The 22,880-nt window shown below is 39.8% G+C and overlaps 1 protein-coding gene across 4 annotated transcripts in view; it reads right to left on the reverse strand.

Moving 5' to 3' along the window:
* GCNT1 (glucosaminyl (N-acetyl) transferase 1) overlaps positions 1 to 22,880 on the reverse strand; it is a 71,592-nt gene that overhangs the window by 21,874 nt on the left and 26,838 nt on the right. For 3 of the 4 annotated variants that reach the window (XR_003002411.1, XM_024738924.1, XM_024738925.1), the window contains one exon: positions 4,324 to 4,417. The exons of the other annotated variant lie outside the window; for it this stretch is intronic. The gene's annotated coding sequence lies outside the window, so the exon portion shown is untranslated. The remainder of the gene's footprint in view (positions 1 to 4,323; positions 4,418 to 22,880) is intronic. 4 annotated transcript variants of the gene reach the window in all.

Consider the following 22,880-nt stretch of genomic DNA (forward strand, 5'->3'; position numbering starts at 1 on the left):
TGGCAAAATAGATTTTTTCTAAAAATGATCCAACTATATGTCTACAAGAGACATGGTTTAGATTGAGAGACACAACTAGGTTTAAGTAAAAGAATGTAAACAGATATACTACACAAATAAATACAAAAAAAAAGAGCTAGAGTAATCATACTAATCTGATGAAACAGACTTAAAGACAAAAACTATTAGACAAAGAAGAACATCTCATGATTATAAAATGAATAAAAAGGAGGTCAACAAGGAAACAGAAGACTTGACCAACACTATAGACCAACTAGACCTAACAGACATCTATAGAACACCTTCACCGAACAGCAAAACACACATCCTCCTCAAGGACACATGGAACATTCTCCAAGATGGGCCATACGCTAGACTATCAAACAAACCTTATTAAATTTAAAAAGACTGAAATGATGGAACATATGTCCTTCACTACAAAAGAATGAAATTAGAAGTCAACAACAGAAGAAAATTTGAGAAATTCACAAATATGTGAAAATTAAACTATACACTCCTAAATAACCAATGGGTCAAAGAAGAAATCACTAGGCAAATCAGAAACTACTGATATAAATGACATGAAAACAAAAACAAAAAAACTTATAGGATGCAGCAAAAGCAGTGTTCAAGAGGAATGTATATCTATAAACACCTATATTTTTAAAATATCAACCTTACATACCAACCTTACATAAATAGAAAGGATTATAAGGGAATACTATGAAAAGTCATCATCCAATAAAATTAGATAATCTGGATAAATGGACAAATTCTTAGACAGAGAAACACAAACTACAGAAAGTGATTCAAGAGGAAATAGAAAATCTGAACAGAGCTGTAATGACAATTACCAAAAACCCTCCCACAAAAAAAAGCCCAGGCCCAGGTGACTTCACTGGTGAATTTTACAACGTTTAAAGAAGAATTAAATAAAAATCCTTCCAAAACTTTTATTAAAAAAATGGAATAGGAGTGAACATTTCCCAACTCACTCTATGATGCCAGTAATCGATTACCCTGATAACGAAAGCAGATGATGACATCACAAGAAAACTATAGATCAATATCACTTATAGACACAAAAATTCTCAACACAATACCAGCAAACCAAATCCAGCAACATACAAAGGATTAGATGCCAGGACCACGTGGGTTTTAATCCAGGAATGTAAAATTGGTTTAACATGGAAACGTCAATGTAACACACCCTATTAATAGAATAAATGACAATTACTCCATAATCAGAATAGACACAGAAAAAAGCATTTGACAGAATCAACACCACTTCATGATAGAAACAGTAAAATAAACTAGGAATAAAAAGGAATTCCCTCAACCTGATAAGCCATCTATGAAAAATGGACAGCTAACAGCACATCTTAATGGTAAACGACTAGAGTCTCCGCCCCTAAGATCAGGAACAAGAAAAGGATGCCCACTCTTGTTACTTTTATTACATTTTACTGGAGGATCTAGGAAAAGCAATTAGGGAAGAAAAAGAAATAAAAGCCATCAAGTTTAAAATGAAAGAATTAACACTATCTCTATTTGTAAGTGACATAATCTTGTTTATAGAAAACCCTAAGAAAAACACACACAAAAATTAGAATGAATTTAACAAGTTTGCAAGATTCAAGATCATTATACAAAAATGCAGTTGTATTTCCATGTATTAGCAATAAAGAATCCAAAAATAAAAAGTAATTCAATTTATAATAGCATCCAAAAGAATAAAATAGCTGAAAGAAACAATTCAACAGAAGTATAAGACTTGACTGTTGAAAACATTTCGTTGAAAAAATTTAAGACAATGGAAAGACATTCTACATTCATAACTTAAGACTCGATATTGTAAAGGTGGCAATACACCCAATAATTAACCAACAATTTTCCTATCAAACTTCAGTTGTCTTTTTTTTAGCAAAAATTGACAAGCTGATCCTAAAATTCATGTGGAGAGTCAGGGGACCCAGGATAGACAAAACAGTCTTGAAAAAGACCATAGTTGGAAGACTCACATTTCCCAATTCCAAAATTTACTATAAATGCTATGGTAGGAGAAATGGTATGGTACTGGTACAAGAAGACATACACAACAATGGAATAGAATCCAAGAAATAAACTCTTACATTTACAGTCAACTGATTTTTGATATGGGTACCAAGAAAATTCAATGAGGAAAGAACAGTGTTTTAAGTAAATGGTGTTGGTACAACTGGATATCCACATCCACAAGAATGAGGTTGTATCCCTATCTCACAGCATATACAAAATAGCATATGCCCCCAAAATGGATAAAATATCTAAATACAAGAGCTAAAACTATAAAACTAAAAAGAAAACAGGGGTAAATCTGCATGACCTGGAATTTGGCAATGGATTCTTATATATGACACCAAAAGCCCAAGCAATAAAAGAAAAAAAAATTGAATAACTAAACCATCAAAATTTTAAACTTTTGTGGTTCAAAGAACACCATCAAAAAAGTGAAAACAGGGCTTCCCTGGTGGCGCAGGGGTTGAGAGTCCACCTGCCGATGCAGGGGACACGGGTTCATGCCCTGGTCCGGGAAGATCCCACATGCCGCGGAGCGGCTAGGCCCGTGAGCCATGGCCGCTGAGCCTGTGCTCCACAACGGGAGAGGCCACAACAGTGAGAGGCCCGTGTACAGTTAAAAAAAAAGAAAAAAAAAGAAAACACAGCCCACAGGATAAAAGAAAATGTTTTCAAATCACTTATTTGATAAATATCCAGAATATATAAAGAACTCTTACAACTCAACCAAAAAACAAAAGACTAGCACCTGTGGAGTTTTTTTTTGTTCCTTTTATTTATTTTTATTTTTGGCCGCATTGGGTCTTTGTTGCTGCACACGGGCTTTTCTCTAGTTGCGGCGAGTGGGGGCTATGCTTCGTTGTGGTGCACGGGCTTCTCATTGCAGTGGCTTCTCTTGTTGCAGAGCATGGGCTCTAGGCACGTGAGCTTCAGTAGTTGTGGCCTGCAGGCTCAGTAGTTGTGGAGCACAGGCTTAGTTGCTCCGTAGCATGTGGGATCTTCCCGAACCAGGGCTCGAGCCCGTGTGCCCTGCTTTGGCAGGAGGATTCTTAACCACTGCACCACCAGGGAAGCCCATGTGGAGTTTTTTAAACAAGAAGTAGAAGAACTACCCTAAACAGATTTTTTTAAAGAATGTGAGTTCACAGTCACCCCAAAATTCATACCGAAAATACAAGTTCCTGACCAAAAACTTGGATCTCACCTCAAGAAACTGGCCAGAAACTTAGATCTCACCTCAAAAAAGCCTTGTCTTTACCATTCTCATCCACATCCTAAACATCCATCATGCTTTGAAAAATGCTTTTTAAAATGTAAAATCACTACTCTCAGGTTTTAACACAATGGATAAGTGTCTGTAAAGTAGGTAAGCGTGTGAGAAAACAAGTCTATTTTATTAATAATGCTTTTGTTTTTGTGTATTTATCACCATGGAGAATAGAGAAGATACATTTCTTCCAATGATGTATCACTCAAAGTATTTAACTAGCCTAACTTCAAGATATAGAACATTCCCTTAAACAAAACTTGGCTAAGAGTTAGGAGAAGGTGAAGGGAAAATAAGATTTCATTAAGAAAGGGATTTCTATGTGGAAAAGTTTAAAGGGAGGCATAAATGTCCACATACTATATTATTTCAATGGAACTTCAGTCATCAAACATTACTTAGTTTAAGCACACACAAAGAATATTGAAAATATTAAAGAACAAATAACAGGGGACTTCCCTGGTGGTGCAGTGGTTAAAAATCCTCCTGCCAATTCAGAGGATATGGGTTCGAGCCCTGGTCCGGAAAGATCCCACCATACGGCAGAGCAACTAAGCCCATGCACCACAACTACTGAGTCTGTGTGTCAGAATTACTGAAGCCCACGCACCTAGAGCTTGTGCTCCACAACAAGAGAAGCCACGGCAATGAGAAGCCAGCACCCCACAACAAAGAGCAGCCCCCACTCACCGCAACTAGAGAAAGCCCGTGCCCAGCAATGAAGACCCGATGCAGCCAAAAATAAATAAATAAATGTATAAAATAAAAAAATAATAAAATTTAAAAATGAAAAACAAATAACAAAAATATGGCAGAGGTTCATACCGCTGGGCCCAGTGTTCCTTCACCTTCAGATTTCACAAATCACATAGATTTCTTGAAGGATGTGGAGTGGGAAGAGTCAATGAGGCCAATGACTGAACAATAAGAACCATTCTAAATAACCAAAGCTCATGAATTCTGAGATAGCAAGAAAAATAAAAGTCCCAGATACATACCAAGGCTTCCTCACCCAGGACCTACTACAGGACTTGGCAACGGTCATCGTGAGTGCCCTGGAAAAGGTCCTTCACTGGAACACTGATGCCTTTCCTAAAAGAGGAGACAGTCAGACTAAGTGAACCCAAGGACAATAAATATCGAGATCTCAACTCCTTCCCTATTTCCAGCTGTCAGCTCCCGGAACTTTGGGAGCCAAGCCAACGCAGGAGTTTATTGTCTAGGGAATCCAACCAGGACAAGTGAAAAAGACTTAATCATGCTGCTTACATTGGGAATGCCCCCCAAATGTTCAAGGAGACAGACTATGCACAGGGAAAAGAAAACTACTAATAATATCCTCAGAGAGGTAAGAAAAGGTATTGTATACAATTAATCAATATGCAAGACAGACTGTATTATCTAAAAACAGGCAAAAAAATACTACCACACCATATGCTCTTCTGAAACGTGATCTTCCCACCCTTCAATCAAGAAGTGGTCGAAACTCTCTTCCCCTTGAATTTGGACAACCTTATGTTTACACTGACCAGTGTGGAGTTTGGCAGAAGTGATACTACGTGACCACCAAGATTAGGTCATATAAAACCACGTAGCTTCTACCTGGCTGTCTTGGAAAATGTGCTCTCCAGAAGCTCCCCGTCAGAGGGAAAGTTCACTTCTCATGTCGCAAGAAGCCACACAGAGAGGCCACACATTGGTACCCAAGTCAACAGTCCCAGCTGAACCCAGTCTTCAATTCATCCCAGCCCAGGTGCCAGCCATGTGAGTGAAGAAGCCACAGATGACTCCAGCCCCTAGTCAGTCAAGTCTTGACTGAATTCCTGACGCACAGAATGTGTGAGCAAAAAATAAAACAGCAATGTTTTATGTTACTATGTTTGGGGTGGTTTGCCTCACAACAATGATTAGAACAAACAAGAAACCACATAAACAGAACACCTGGCAAATAAAAAGCTCTTAAAACTTAAAAACATGACAGCAAAAACTGAGAAACTCAATAGAAGCATTGGAAAATGAAGTTGAGAAAAACTCTCGAGAGGTTAAGCAAATAGGCAAACTAACTGATGGAAAATTAGAGAAAAAAAGATAGTACTTTAGAGAACCAGACCAGGAGATCCACCATCCGAATTGTACCTCCAAAAAGAGAAAACAGAAAAAAATGGAAGTAAATAATTAAATCAATTAAATAATTCAAGACTGTATTTCAAAACAAAGGGATGGTTTCTGGATTGAAAAGTCCCTTGGAATACCAACATGATGGGTGAAAACAGACCCACACCAAGACATACGTACTAATCATGAAATGTCAGAACACTGGTAAAAAGGTAAGAAGAGTTATCATGTAGGTTTCGGGGCAGGGGGAGGGGGCGGATGGTGTAATAATCCACATGAAAAATATATTCAGAAGCAAAATGTCTTCATACTTCATAAAAACTAACCAAGAAGCCAGATGATAATGGAGCAACGCCTCCAAAGTACTAAAAGAAACTGAATTCCAGATGAGAATTCTTAGAACCAGATGAACTACTAAGTAAATTAAGGATAAAATAAAAACATTTTACATATTAAGAAAGGCAAGGCTTCAAAATATTTACCATTATGCATCCTTTTTCAGGAAGCTACTGGAGGATGAGCTCCATCAAAACTAAAGTATAAACCAAGAAAGAGGAAAACGTTAGAATCAGAAACTGTATCATAATACCAGAAGGAAGGAAAGGAAATACCAGCAGGACAGTAAAGGAACACCCTAGGGTGTGTGTGTAATAGGTCACAGACAAATATAGAAGAGGGAAGTGGGTCCGAAGGCCCTGGAAGAGATGTCTTCAAGAAGACAAAATGGATGGAATAACTGATGGGAATCAGCATATTGAAAGCCAGTGTAAGCAACTGGCAGAGTTTGGGGTGAATCTGTAATAACTACACTGAAGAAAGGCAAATGAAGGGGGTTGAGGAAATAATTATTATTGACTCGAAAGAAATCAGAATCATGATATGATGACAAAATCAATCATAGTGTAATCCGTGGCTTAGCTTGGAAGAGCATCAGTATTAATAACTTAAACACTGTTTTCCACGAGATTCAATAACACTATATTAGGAGCACAGAGCAATGGCAGAGATGGGTGTTGAAACACAGGGGTTGTGCACTTTGACCAGCATCACATAACTGGCCATAGGGGGTGTTTAGAATTACATTGCTGTTCCAAGCAAAAGGCCTCTTTCTCATTTTATTCTTCCACCAAGTGCTCTTTGTATTCAACAGCTCAATGGTAAGGATCTGATCAAAAACATACAGTAGAGGTAAAGATTACAACTAATGCAGGCTTGTTTGCACAGTGATAAATAGATGAGGAGATGCACGTAAGAGAAGTCCAAACACCATTGATCATCAGATCTAGATTTCAGCTTGGAATAAGTAAGAAACATCAGGAGACCTTACAACGTAAAAAAATAAGGGCTACAGCGGCATTTCAAAATTAAAATCTACTAGATATGACTAGCACGTGCCTCTGTATTTTATTTATTTATTTTTACATCTTTATTGGAGTGTAATTGCTTTACAATGTTGTGTTACTTTCTGCTGTATAACAAAGTAAATCAGCTATACATATACATATATCCTCATATCCCCTCCCTCTTGCGCCTCTCTCCCACCCTCCCTATCCCACCCCTCTAGGTGGTCACAAAGCACCGGGCTGATCTCCCCATGCGAAGCAGCTGCTTCCCACTAGCTATCTCTTTTACGTTTGGGAGTCCATATATGTCCGTGCCACTCTCTCACTTCGTCCCAGCTTAGCCTCCCCCCACCCGACCCCGTGTCTTCAAGTCCATTCTCTACGTCTGCGTCTTTATTCCTGTCCTGCCCCTAGGTTCATCAGAACCATTTTTTTTTAGATTCCATATATATGCATTAGCATATGGTATTTGTTTTTCTCATTCTGACTTACTTCACTCTGTATGACAGACTCTAGATCCATCCACCTCACTACAACTAACTTGATTTTGTTTCTTTTTGCCTCTGTATTTTAAAATGAACCAAGTCCAAACTGATGATATTCATCTCAATCACACACTTACTAGTTTAATTTAGAAAACTATCACCATATAAAGAAGAAAATGAAACAAAATGTTTAAAGAAATGAGCTACATGTGGCTCAGGCTATTTTCTCCTTAATTTCTTTTTTAATAATAGAAAGGCAAGGCAGGAAGAGGGAGGGAGGGGGAATAATATATATTTTATTATAAATTAATATGACATAACATATTCAGAATTTGGAAGGAAAAGGATTTACCATATTTACATGACTATTCACATACATACGTACACACCTCTAAGAACAATCAGGATTTCCTTGTTCAGCCTCTAATTACACCTAAGACTCCTAGACAAAGAGATAGTGTCCATCAACAGATGAATGGATGAAGATGTTGGGGACGGGGAGGGGGGTGTACTACTCAGCCATAAAAACGAATGAAACCCTGCCATCAGCAACAACGTGGATGGACTTGGAGGGCATTATGCTAAGTGATATAAGTCAGACAAAGAAAGACAAATACTGTATGATATCACTTACATGTGGAATCTAAAAAATACAACAGGGGGTGGGAGGAATTGGGAGATTGGAATTGACATTTATACACTATTGATACTATGTATAAAATATAAATAACTAATGAGAACCTACTGATTAGCACAGGGAACTCTACTCGATGCTCTATGGTGACCTAAATGGGAAGGAAAACCAAAAATGAGGGGATATATGTATACGTATAGCTGATTCACTTTGCTATACAGTAGAAACTAACACAACATTGTAAAGCAACTATACTCCAATAAAAATTAATTTAAAAAATAGACAAAAAATACAACAAACTAGTGAATATAACAAAAAAGAAACTCACAGATATAGACAACAAACTAGTGGTTACCAGTGGGGAGAGGCATTATAGGGGTAGGGATTAAGAGGTACAAACTATTATGTAAAAAGTAAGCTACAAGGATACATTGTACAACACAGGGAATATAGTCAATATTTTAAAATAACTATAAATGCAGCATAACCTTTAAAAATTGTGAATCACTATAATGTATACCTGTAACTTATATCACACCACGTCAACTATACTTCAATTAAAAATTAAATTTTAAAAAGTAAAAAAGGGACTTCCCTGTTGGTGCAGTGGTTAAGAATCTGCCTGTCAATGCAAGGAACACAGGTTCAATCCCTGGTCTGGGAAGATCCCACATGCCGCAGAGCAACTAAGCCCACGCGCCACAACTACTGAGCCTGAGCTCTAGAACCCGTGAGCCACAACTACTGAAGCCTCTGTGCCCAGAGCCCGTGCTCTGCAACAAGAGAAGCCACCGCAATGAGAAGCCCACGCACCGCAATGAAGAGCAGCCCCCTCTCACTGCAACTAGAGAAAGCCCCACGCACAGCAACAAAAACTGAATGCAGCCAAAAAAAATAAATTAAAAAAAAAAAAAAAGAGAGAGAGATAGGAAGGGCTCTGTACTGGTTAGCTTTGTTAACCTTTATTAAGGTTAAAGCTGACAGATATAACTGTCAACTATAATAAAAGAAAGGAGAAGTTAAAAAGGTAAATTATTTTCTTCAACAATTTCCACCAAAGTAATTCTGGTTTAAATCCAAATAAAACTACTATAGATAAGAATAATTCTCTCTACCTATTGTCTATTGTACCATTTTTTAAGTACTGGAAATATTCTTTCTTAAAAAAGTACACACTGGCCTTCCCTGGTGGTGCAGTGGTTAAGAATCCGCCTGCCAATGCAGGGGACATGGGTTCGAGCCCTGGGCCGGGAAGATCCCACACGCCGCGGAGCAACTAAGCCTGTGCGCCACAACTACTGAGCCTGAGCTCTAGAGCCCGTGTTCTGCAACGAGAGAAGCCACCGCAGTGGGAAGCCCATGCACCGCAATGAGGAGCAGCCCCCACTCGCCACAACTAGAGGAAGCCCAGGTGCAAAAACGAAGATCCAATGCAGCCAAAAATAATAAATAAATAAATAAAAATTGTAAAAAAAAAAAAAGTACACACACACACGTGTACACACCGTATATGTGCACACATCTGTGTGCCTGCATAAACAAATAGCTGGATCGATAAATCAGGGTTCACAACCTATTGCCCTTCTGCAGCAGGAAGCATGGTCTAAGTTCAATCACTCTTTAGTTTCACTGAATACTCCTCCGGGGCTCAATTTCAGACTCTACAAGGACTACTGTTCTGTGGCCCAGAGGCTGAGACGAAAGGCAAATACTCACTATTATGGTTGATGCCAAGGCCATGCAGGTATCTCAGAGGATCATGACTCAAGCCACGATGCCCGAATGCCACCCTGAAGCAGGCCGATGGAAGGAGTGGGAAGCAGGTAAGATCCCAAGGCAGAGGCCTTACCAACCAGGGTGGGGTTCTTTCTGCCACCTGCACCTCCATGGCCTCACGTCATCCAAGGGTACCCGGTCTCTGTCTCCTGACAGCTGTGCCCTGACTGAAGGGTGGTCTCTGCTGCCTAGCTGCTGTCTGTGACTCACTGCGGTGAACTCCCTAGCTTCTCTGAGGTCTCATGTTAAAACGAACTCCTGAGACTCCACAATGCCTGCCTCTCCAGACTGGCCAGGAACAGCTCTTGGGGTCCCCATACCTCAGCACCAAACTCCACAGTTTAGGTCGTTGTCTCTCAGAATCCATCCCAGAGTTTCCCTGGGCTGCAGCCAAGGAAACATAGGCAACAGGGGACTTTCTATAACCAAACTGGACCATGTTTCCTATGCTCCCTTGGGAAAGGGCGCTTTCTACACCAACTAAAGCCAGATGGTGTGATGGAGGGAGAAGAGGGCCCATGTCTCACTTCTTCAGACCCCCATGTCCTAGAGCCAGACACAGAATGCAGCACCGAGAATTGCTTGGTTATGTTTGTTGAAAGAAAGAAAGTCTCTCTCAAGTGAAGCCCACGTTCCTCTGCTAAAAATTGAACATCTATCCTCTCTCCCTTTTGAATGTCAGAGAAGGGTTCTGTCACCAGTTCTCTACACTTGCAGCAAGGGCTATCCTATTTTAGACAGTCTAACAAAAAGAACATGCTGTTTAAAGATGAAATTATAGTAAATGATTAAACCCCTCAAAGAATTGAGGAAATGGCACCAAACTTTTGAAAGCTAGAGGGACTGAGTGGTAACTGACTTGGAGATCTCAGAAAGCTGACCCTGAAGCAGGCAGAGGAGAAAGCTGAGAGGCAACTCAACTTACAGCACAGCTCCCCCTACCCCGCACCTCCCACCATCAGCCATCTGCTCCTCCTCAGAAGGCTCCAGAACTGGCAACACAACTCCTCTGGAAGCGGTGTGAAGTGGAGTTAAACTCCACTGAGTGAAAATCTACTTAAAAGGCTGTTAAGACTCCCAGACCCCTATTCTTCATAACCCAGTAAATACCCTTCCAGGCCTCAGTGAAAAGCTCTGGAAAATGTGAAACAGAAGGTATCTGACCTGGAGGGTACAAGGCACAGCTGAGGGCAGGAGTACCAACCTGAAAACAAGGGAATTAAGTCACAGGTCCTCATTTCCAGAACACTGGCAGGCAGGCATATATATCCCCCAGGCTTCGGCCTCAGATAAGAGAGAACTACCCGATACCCAAGAAAAGCTCATGACACAAAAGAGATCAAACTCATGATCAAAGCTCATGACACAAAAGAGATCAAACAGAAAAAACAGTTAACTATTTCTATATAATCAACCACAATTCCTGATGACTGAAAAGAACAACAATTTATTATTTCTCACTACTTTTAGAATTGGTTGGGCAGTCCTTCTGACTTTACCTGGGCTCACCTAGGCAGCTGCATGTATATGGAGGACTGTCTGGGTTGGAGGGTTCCGTACAGATTGTTCACATCTGCACATGGTACTGGATGCTAGCTGGGGCGCCTCTCATCATCTGCTAGTCTGGACAAGATTCCTTACTTGGCAGCTGCATGGCAGCATAACAAGAGAACACAGCAGCTCCAAAGCCTCGTAAGGGCTAAGCTCCAGAATATACACAACATCACTTCTGTCACGTTCTATTAGTCAGAGAAAGTCACCAGGCCAGCCATGATTCCAGAGGAAGTAAGGTTGTACTTCTGGATAGGAAGACAAGCAAAATCAATTGCAAGGGGGCAGGGATACTGCAATGGGAGGAACCTGTATCCATTAAATATTCTGTCACATGGAGAAATTAAGATCAAGAGATGAAAACTGCAACAACAAAATCCTAGTGCTATTATCGGCAAAGGCATAAGAGAAACTAGTGCAGCCATGAAACAAGAACAAGAGACTATGAAAAAGGAACAGAGAATAAAAATGAGCTCTTAGGGAGAGGGGCAGAGTCAAGAGGGCAGAGTAGGAGGACGTGGAGTTCACATCTCCTCATAAGTATGACAGGGGTGCGTCGGAGCGCCTGCTGGACACTGGAGGAGGACCTCAGACACTTAGGAGTACAGGAGGGGTCCCGGCACAGCCAGGTGGGACAAGGGAGGGAAGAGGGGGGAGGATGGGTGGAGAAGGGATGGGGCCGGTGACCTGGGGTTGGATGGGAGGAGGAGAGGTTCCCACACTCAGGGGGACCCACTCATGGTGGGGGGATCAGCAGGGACAGGAGGGGACCTTTGGGGGACCACCACCCCTGACAGAGCCTCCTCCAGCTGTGTCGCACCCCCAAAGCCTCTTCTGGCTGAGTGGGTCCCGGTGGATCCAAGCACCACACCCCCGCCCCCTACCACAAAGCCTCCTCCAGCTATGTCGGCCCCTGTGGACATGCCCATGGAAGCCTGCACCCCAGCTGGCCTACACGGGCTCATATACTCCAGGTCAGCTTCAGGAGCAGATGCTGGTGAAAGGAAAACATGCAGAGGTGGGGCTGATACAGTGGATCCAGAGACCTACCTAGAGGTCTTGGAGGCCCTCCTGGGGAGGCGGGGGTTGGATGTGGCTCACAGGGGGGCAAGGACACTGACAGCAGAGCCACCAGTGAGTTTTTCTTTTTTTATTTATTTTTTTAATTCTCTTTTTTTTTGCTCTTGCGCTTTGTTTTGTTGTTGTTTAATTTTTTCTAATATTTTTTATTTTTCTAATTTTATTCTGTTTTTTAATCTTTGTTATTCTTCTGATCTTTTTCATTTGTTGTCTGTTTTCCGGGGGGGGTATCTTTTTTTCTTTTTTGCCATGCTGCACGGCTTGTGGGGTCTTGGTTCCCAGGCCATGGGTCAGGCCTGAGTCCCTGTGGTGGGAATGCCAAGTCCAAGCCACTGGACTAACAGAGAACTTCAAGCCCTAGGGAATATTAATCAGTGTCGGCCCTCACAGAGGCTTCCATCTCGGCACCAAGACATGGCTCCACCCAACTGACTGCAAACTCCAGTGCTGGACACCTCAGGCCAAACAACCAGCAAGAGAGGAACACAGCCCAACCCATCAACAAAAATGAGATGGCAGAGAAATACGTTACAGACGAGGGAGCAAGGTAAAAACCTACAAGAAAAATAAATGAAGAGGACATAGGCAATCTACCTGAAAAATAATTCAGAGTAATGACAGTAAAGATGATCCAAAATCTCAGAAATCAAATGGAGGCACAGATCGAGAAAATACAAGAAATGTTTAATAAGGACCTAGAAGAACTAAAGAACAAACAGTGATGAACAACACAGTAAATGAAATGAAAAATACACTAGAAGGAATCAACAGCAGAATAATTGAGGCAGAATGAATAAGTGAACTGGAAGACAGAATGGTGGAAATAACTTCCAAGGAGCAGAATACAGAAAAAAGAATGAAAAGAACTGAGGAAAATCTCAGACACCTCTGGGACAACATTAAACACCCAACATTCAAATTATAGGGGTCCCAGAAAAAGAAGAGGAAGAGAAAGGGTCTGAGAAAATATTTGAAGAGATTAGAGTTGAAAACTTCCTTAACATGGAAAAGGAAATAGCCACCCAAGTCCAGGAAGCACAGAGAGTCCCACACAGGATAAACCCAAGGAGAAACACACTGAGACATATTAATCAAACTAACAAAAATTAAACTCAAAGAAAAAGTATTAAAAGCATCAAGGGAAAAGCAACAAATAACATACAAGGGAAACCCTATAAGGTTATCAGCTTATTTTTCAGTAGAAGCTCTGCAGGCCAGAAGAGAGTGGCAGGATATATTCAAAGTAATGAAAGGGAAAAACCTACAACAAAGATTACTCTACCCAGCAAGGATCTCATTCAGATTCGACAGAGAAATTAAAACCTTTACAGACAAGCAAAAGCTAAGAGAATTCAGCACCACCAACAAATGCCAAAGAAACTTCTCTAGGAGGGAAACACAAGAGAAGAAAAGACCTACAAAAACAAACCCAAAACAATTAAGAAAATGGTAATAGGTATATACATATCAATAATTACCTTAAATGCTCCAACCAAAAGACACAGACTGGCTGAATGGATACAATAACAAGACCCCTATATATGCTGTCTACAAGAGACCCACTTCAGACCTAAGGATACATACAGACTGAAAGTGAGGAGGTGTAAAAAGATATTCCATGCACTACATAATGATCAAGGGATCAATTCAAGAAGAAGAGATAACAATTATAAATATTTATGCACCCAACATAGGAGCACCTCAATACATAAGGCAAATGCTAACAGCCATAAAAGGAGAAATCAACAGTAACACAATAATTGCGGGGGACTTTAACACCCCAATTACAGCAATGGACAGATCATCCAGACAGAAAATTAATAAGGAAACACAAGCTTTAAATGACACATTAGACAAGATAGACTTACATATTTATTATAAATCACAGTATCAGTCACATACCTAGTAAGTGGGAGAGCTAAGATTCAAACCTACACAATCTGGCCCCCAAGTTTATACTATACAGTTGGCCCTCCATATCCATGGGCCCTGTATCTGTGGGTTCTATATCCTTGAATTCAATTAACCTCAAATCAAAAATATTTGGGGGAATTCCCTGGCAAACCAGTGGTTAGGACTCTGCACTTCCACTGCAGGGGGCACGGGTTTGATCCCTGGTCAAGGAACTAAGATCCCACAAGATACACGGCACGGCCAATAAGTAAATAAATAATGGTCTTTAAAAAAAAACAAACTAGCACTACTGTAAAAAGAAATGTAGACTGAGTTGTCCACCGTATCATTAAAAAAAAAAAATTGGGGAAAAACATTCTAGAAAGATGCAAAAGCAAAACTTGAATCTGCCATTCTCCAGCAACTATTTACATTGTACTTACAACTATTTACATAGCGTTTACATTGTACCAGGTAATAGTCTACAGATGACTGAAAGTATACAGGAGTATATGTGTAGGTTACCTGCAAATACTACATCATTTTATATAAGAGACTGGAGCACTGGCAGGTTTTGGTACCCTCAGGGGTTCTGGAACCAATCCCCACCACACCCACACCCACCCGCTGATACTGAGGGACAACTGTACTGCATATCAAGAAAAAGACAGGGGACCTAATAATCAGGGATCCAATAGAAAAGAGAGGCAACAGAAATTCCCAGGATTCTGAGGAAAAGCAATCCTAGGATATGCAGGGGTCCTAGGAAAAAAACCAGTCTTAACTGAACCAAGTCGAATGGCTACAGAAGATATTTAAGAGAAAGGGAGAAAATACCTGCTGTAAAAGAATGTATTTTGAAGAGATTTTGACAACTAACATAGAGTTCAGAGTTGAATAAGTAAAATGTACGTAGTAAAAATATATATATATATGAAAAGAAGGCATTATCTCTAAGGAAAACAAAAAAGTGCAATTAAAAAAAAAAATCCATGGTATGCTGCTTAACTCAGCTTCCGCTACTATAGCTCAGCTAATACATGGTCATAGTAATATAAACATTGAGTCATGGTCTGAAAAAATTATGATAATATACAGAGAATCTTGAAACTATTTTCATAATAATACTAGGATATCATTCACCCTTTTTACTCCCATATTCTTACTACAAGTATACAGTGCAGTTTTCCAGAGGCTACATAGTATGTGATTTGTCTTCAGAATGAGTTCAGAGGCAAGTATTTTCTCGTTTCTATTAGGCTGTTTTCTATTAAGGCAAACGTTAAAGAGATTTGCAAAAATATAAAATGTTATTACTCTTCTCACAAATTTTTATGAAAGGGTTTTCATTAAAAAAATATTACTTATGATAATATGCAAAGGACTTATCATTGTTTTTTTACATAAATATTTAATTTTTTCTCAGTCTTAATTTCTAACAGGCTAAATGCTGATAAACATATCAGGCATAAACAAAAGCTCTTTGTGATCTTCAATAATTTTTAAGAGTGTAAAACAAGGTTTCAGAATCACTGATTGGGAGGATGGGAAACTGGGCTGTGAAGTGAACACATAGCAAGAGGGTTTGGAGATAAAAGAGAATTAAATCTTCTTTAACAGCAGAAAGTCAATAGGAAGACTTTACAACTGAAAAAAAAAAAAAAGTATAAGCAAGTTATTTAAAGATATGGAAATAGAGACTCAAAGAAATATGTGAAAAGTTGAAAATGGTTACCTCTAGGGCTATGCTGTCCAATATGGAAGCCACTAGTCACATGTGGCTATTGAGCAACTGAAATGTAGCTAGCCTAAGGAAAAAAATTTATTTTATTTTAATTAATTAAAATTAAATTTTAAAACTTGAAGGAGTGTAAAATGTCTTTACATTAAACATATTTTTTCTGGTAGGACTCCATTTAGCTGTGATGGCTGCATTGTGTAAGATATTCCTGTTTTATTGTAGCACATGTATTAGACAAAGGCATCATTTTAATACATTAGGCATCACACTTCCTCATTTCAAAATATATTACAAAGCAAACAGTTATGCCAACAAATTGGACAACCTAGGAGAAACGGCCAAATTTCTAGAAACATACAACCTGCTGAGACTGAAGCAGAAAGAAAGACAATCTGAACAGACCAATCATTAGTAATGAAGTTAAATGTGTAATAAAAACTCTCTCAGCAAACAGAAGTCCAGGATCAAAGGCCTCAAAGAGGAATGTCAATATAGTCAATAGTTATGTACTATCTTTGTATTCTGACAGATGGTAACCAGACTTATCATGGTGATCATTTTGAAATATACAGAAATATCACTTTGCTGTATTTTAAGAACTAACACAGTGCGGTATGTCAGTTCAAAAGCAAAGAAGCAAAAAATCTCATAGAAAAAGACATCATTTTTGTGGTTACAAACACAAACATCAGAGACAAAGAGTTCACATTTATGGTTATCGGAGGTGGGGGAATTGGATGAAGGCGGTCAAAAGGAACAAACTTCCAGTTACAAGACAAATAAGTCCTGGGGAAGCAATGCACAACATGATAGATATAATTAACACTGCTGCACATCATAGATGAACGCTGTTAAGGAAGGAAATCCTGAGTTCTCATCACAAGGAAAATATATTTTTTAATTTAATTTTGTATCCATATGAGATGATGGATGTTCACTAAACCTATGTATTAATCATCTTGTGATGTATGTAAAGGAAAATCATCAGGCCGTGTATCTTTTTTTTTCAATTTATTTAATTAATTTATTTATTTTTGGCTGTGTTGGGTCATCATTGCTGCGCGTGGGCTTTCTCTAGTTGCAGTGAGTAGGGGCTACTCTTCGTTGCAGTGCGCGGGCTTCTTGCGGTGGCTTCTCTTGTTGCAGAGCACGGGCTCTAGGCGCACAGACTTCAGTAGTTGTGGCGCACAGGCTTTAGATGCCCTGCGGTGTGTGGGATCTTCCCGGACCAGGGCTCGAACCCGTACCCCTGCATTGGCAGGCGGATTTTTAACCACTGCGCCACCAGGGAAGTCCCCAGGCTGTGTATCTTATACAGTGATGTATGTCAACTACATTTCAATAAAACTCAAAGAGGGCTTCCCGGGTGGCGCAGTGGTTGAGAGTCCGCCTGCCGATGCAGGGGACACGGGTTCGTGCCCCGGTCCGGGAAGATCCCGCATGCCGCGGAACGGCTGCGCCCGTGAGCCATGGCTGCTGAGACTGCGCGTCCAGAGCCTGTCGCTCCGCAACAGGAGAGGCCACAACGGTGAGAGGCCCGCGTACCGCAAAAAAAGAAAAATTAAAAAATTCAAAGAAAAAAGCTTTTTAAAATATCTCATTAAAACGTTTTTATACTGCTTAACTATTAAAATGATTAAATTTTGGATATACTGGGTCACATACAATATTAAAATTAATTTTATAAGTTTCTTTTTGCTTTTTTTAAATGCAGCTAGTAGAAAATTACACGTGGCTCACATCATATTTCTATTGCATGATGGGGTTCTAGGGAGCAGGAAGTTCTGGGAGGCATTGGTAGAGGACTGCTACCTTTTATAACTACAATTCTTTGTTGGGAGACAATTCTCCATGGGTCCCTCAAATTTCTGCACATCTTGCAGAGTAAGGCACTAACTGCCCTTTTGTTCTGGGCTATTTTTAAGGCTATTCCTATAGCAAACAGCCTTGAAAGAGAGTGCTTTCGTCCCTACCAAAGGGCAAGTGTGCTTACTGTTGAGATAATAAAGATAATATCTCTGGGAACAAAGGGAAGGTAGGCTCACTGCCCACCATAAAAGATTCAGGTTCCCTAAGCTCAGGGTTCCTTTCCTGTAATGCAACCCACTGCCTGTGTAGGTACCATATGGCTCTGTTCATATTGCCCTGGGGAACTGGGGCTCAGGAACCTACATGAAAAATGCCAATACTCTGCTCTGTTATTGCTATAGGTAGTAAACTGTCCTTTGTTTTTGGCCCAGGAGTCTTATGCCTTCTGCCAGCACCGATGAAAATTATGACCGATTTTAAATCTAAGACCTTTGATAGTTCTAAGAGCTTTTTGATAGTTCCACTCTTGTGGAAATATCTGCTTTTTTTTTAAATGTGCATTTATAGTTATTAAAATAAAGGCTACATTTTTCTAGTCTTAAAGGTAGTGATAAAATTAAGAGCTATAAGGATAGTTAATCAGTTTTTAAACATAACTAGCATAAATCAATATTCTCAAGTCTTGGTAAACAAAATGGTTATTAAAATTTCTTCCATTTATACCTTTTTACGTTTTCATTAACTGTTTAGTCTCACATTAAAGCATATTTAACAATTACATAAAATTTAACAATTACATAAAATTTTTAAAAACATAGTAAATATGATTAATGAAAGTCTCAATGACCTGCCCCTAATTTTAAATTAGATGAAACTAAATAAAACTATGTTTCAGGTTTCCCTGGTGGTGCAGTGGTTAAGAATACACCTGCCAATGCAGGGGATACGGGTTCGAGCCTGCTCCAGGAAGATCCCACATGCCGCGGAGCAACTAAGCCCGTGCGCCACAACTACTGAGCCTGCACTCTAGAGCCCGCGAGCCACAACTACTGAAGCCAACGCACCCAGAGCCTATGCTCCGCAACAAGAGAAGCTACCGCAATGAGAAGCCTGTGCACCAAAACAAAGAGTAGCCCCCGCTAGCTGCAATTAGAGAAAAAGCCCGCACGCAGCAACGAAGACCCAACGCAGCCAAAAATAAAATTAAATAAATAAATTTATTAAAAAAACAAAAAACTATGTTTCACCCGTGTGCTCACCTACGGAAGAAAAACAAATACAGGTTCTCCATGCCTGAATTAATGGCATGAAAAGTTCTACAGAATTTTCTTTCACTTACTCATTATACTACTGTGGGAGGAAATGTCATTTAAATAACTAACTCTTGGGACTTCCCTGGTGGTGCAGTGGTTAAGAATCTGTCTGCCAATGCAGTGGACATAGGTTCGAGCCCTGGTCCGGGACGATCCCACATGCCATGGAGCAACTAAGCCTGTGCATCACAACTACTGAGCCCGCAGGCCACAACTACTGAAGCCCACACACCTAGAGCCCTCGCTCTGCAACAAGAGACACCACTGCAGTGAGAATCCATCACACCTCAAAGAAGAGTAGCCCCCACTCGACGCAACTAGAGAAAGCCCGTGCGCAGCAATGAAGACCCAATGTCACCAAAATTAAGTAAATAAAAATAAAATAAAAATAAATAAATAACTCTTGCATTTCATTCATGACTGGAAATAGTATTCATTCAATTGCCATCACTTTCTCCCCTGAGGCACAGCCAGGGACACAGCACCTGATGGCCGGAAAGAGGAGATAAAACCTACCATTTCCGCGCACAGCCTTGGCAGGACCCATGAAATACACCCCAGTCTGCACTACAGAGGGGAAAGCTGTAAGTCCATACAGAGGAAAAGAAAGGATCCAGGAAAGCTTCCTCAGTTACAACCAACTTGAATCTTGAAAAATGGGTAGGATTTAGATATCAGGAAATAGGAGAGAAAAGCATCCCTACTTTCTATGCATGCTGACCAAGTGAAAGCCTGAAGCAAAGGAAGCCGGAAAGGAAGGCGCAATGGTGATGTGTAACAGAAGCAGTTTTAAAAAGAAAAGGAGGGCTTCCCTGGTGGCGCAGTGGTTGAGAGTCCGCCTGCCGATGCAGGGGACACGGGTTTGTGCCCCGGTCCGGAAAGATCCCACACGCTGCGGAGCGGCGAGGCCCGTGAGCCATGGCCGCTGAGCCTGCGCATCCAGAGCCTGTGCTCCGCAACGGGAAAGGCCACAACAGTGAGCTGCCCATATACCACAAAAAAAAAAAAAAGAAAAGAAAAGAAAAGGAGACCACCAAACGGCAGACAGCAGAAGCAAGAAGAACTACAATCCTGTAGCCTGTGGAACAAAAAACACATTCACAGAAAGACAGATGAAGGAACAAGATAAAACCCCAGAAAAATAACTAAATGAAGTGGAGATAGGCGACCTTCCAGAAAAAGAATTCAGAATAATGATAGTGAAGATGATCCAGGATCTCGGAAAAAGAATGAAGGCAAAGATCGAGAAGATGCAAGAAACGTTTAACAAAGACCTAGAAGAATGAAAGAACAACCAGAGATAAACAATACAATAGCTGAAATGAAAAATACACTAGAAGGAAACAATAGCACAATAACTGAGGCAGAATAACGGATAAGTGACCTGGAACACAGAATGCTGGAATTCACTGCTGCAGAAGAGAATAAACAACAAAGAATGAAAAGAAATGAAGACAGCCTAAGAGACCTCTGGGACAACATTAAACACAAAAACATTCGCAAAACAGGGGTCCCAGAAGGAGAGGAGAGAGAGAAAGGGCCCGAGAAAATATTTGAAGAGATTATAGTTGAAAACTTCCCTAACATGGGAAAGGAACTTCTCTAAGTGGGAAACACAAAGGACCTACAAAAACAAACCCAAAACAATTAAGAAAATGGTAATAGAAACATACATATCGATAATTACCTTCAACATGAATAGATTACATGCTCCAACCAAAAGACGCAGGCTTGCTGAATGGATACAAAAACAAGACCCATATATATGCTGTCTACAAGAGACCCACTTCAGATCTAGGGACACATACAGACTGAAAGTGAGGGGATGGAAAAAGATATTCCATGCATACGGAAATCAAAAGAAAGCTGGAATAGCAATACTCATATCAGATAAAATAGACTTTAAAATAAAGAATGTTACTAAAATAAAGAACGTTACAAGAGACAAGGAAGGTCACTGCATTATGATCAAGGGATCAACCCAAGAAAAAAATATAACAATTATAAATATATATGCACCCAACATAGGAGCACCTCAATACATAAGGCAACTGCTAACAGCTATAAAAGGCAATCAATAGTAACACAATAATATTGGGGGGCTTTAACACCTCACTTACACCAATGGACAGATCATCCAAAGTGAAAATAAATAAGGAAACAGAAGCTTTAAATGACACAATAGACCAGATAGATTTAATTGATATTTATAAGACATTCCATCCAAAAACAGCAGATTACACTTTCTTCTCAACTGCGCATGGAACATTCTCCAGGATAGATCACATCGTGGATCACAAATCAAGCCTCAGTAAACTTAAGGAAACTGAAATCATATCAAGCATCTTTTCTGACCACAACACTATGAGATTAGACATGAATTACAGGGAAAAAAATGTAAAAAACACAAACACATGGAGGCTAAACAATACGTTACTAAATAACCAAGAGATCACTGAAGAAATCAAAGAGGAAATCAAAAAATACCTAGAGACAAATGACAGTGAAAACACGACGATCCAAAACCTATGGGATGCAGCAAAAGCAGTTCTAAGAGGAAAGTTTATAGCTATACAAGCCTACCTCAAGAAACAAGAAAAATCTCAAATAAACAATCCAACCTTACACCTAAAGGAACTAGAGAAAGAAGAACAAACAAAACCCAAATTTAGCAGAAGGAAAGAAATCATAAAGACCAGAGCAGAAATAAATGAAACAGAAATAAAGAAAACAACAGGAAAGATCAATAAAACTAAAAGCTGGTTCTTTGAGAAGGTAAACAAAATTGATAAACCATTAGCCAGACTCATCAAGAAAAAGAGGGAGAGGACTCAAATCAATAAAATTAGAAATGAAAAAGGAGAAGTTACAACAGACACCGCAGAAATACAAAGCATCCTAAGAGACTACTACAAGCAACTCTATGCCAATAAAATGGACAACCTGGAAGAAATGGACAAATTCTTAGAAAGGTATAACCTTCCAAGACTGAACCAGGAAGAAATAGAAAATATGAACAGACCAATCACAAGTAATGAAATTGAAACTGTGATTAAAAATCTTCCAACAAACAAAAGTCCAGGACCAGATGGCTTCACAGGTGAATTCTATCAAACATTTAGAGAAGAGCTAACACCCATCCTTCTCAAACTCTTCCAAAAAATTGCAGAGGAAGGAACACTCCCAAACTCATTCTATGAGGCCACCATCACCCTGATACCAAAACCAGACAAAGATACTACAAAAAAAGAAAATTACAGACCAATATCACTGATGAATATAGATGCAAAAATCCTCAACAAAATACTAGCAAACAGAATCCAACAACACATTAAAAGGATCATACACCATGATCAAGTGGGATTTATCCCAGGGATGCAAGGATTCTTCAATATACGCAAATCAATCAATGTGATACACCATATTAACAAATTGAAGAATAAAAACCATATGATCATCTCAATAGATGCAGAAAAAGCTTTCGACAAAATTCAACACCCATTTATGATAAAAACTCTCCAGAAAGTGGGCATAGAGGGAACCTACCTCAACATAATAAAGGCCATATATGACAAACCCACAGCAAACATCATTCTCAATGGTGAAAAACTGAAAGCATTTCCTCTAAGATCAGGAACAAGACAAGGATGTCCACTCTCACCACTATTATTCAACATAGTTTTGGAAGTCCTAGCCACGGCAATCAGAGAAGAAAAAGAAATAAAAATATAAGTTGGAAAAGAAGAAGTAAAGCTGTCACTGTCTGCACATTAGATGATACTATACATAGAGAATCCTAAAAATGCGACCAGAAA

The sequence above is a fragment of the Neophocaena asiaeorientalis genome, unplaced genomic scaffold (assembly GCF_003031525.2).
Source record: "Neophocaena asiaeorientalis asiaeorientalis breed wild unplaced genomic scaffold, Neophocaena_asiaeorientalis_V1.1 scaffold249, whole genome shotgun sequence".
Taxonomy (NCBI): domain Eukaryota; kingdom Metazoa; phylum Chordata; class Mammalia; order Artiodactyla; family Phocoenidae; genus Neophocaena; species Neophocaena asiaeorientalis.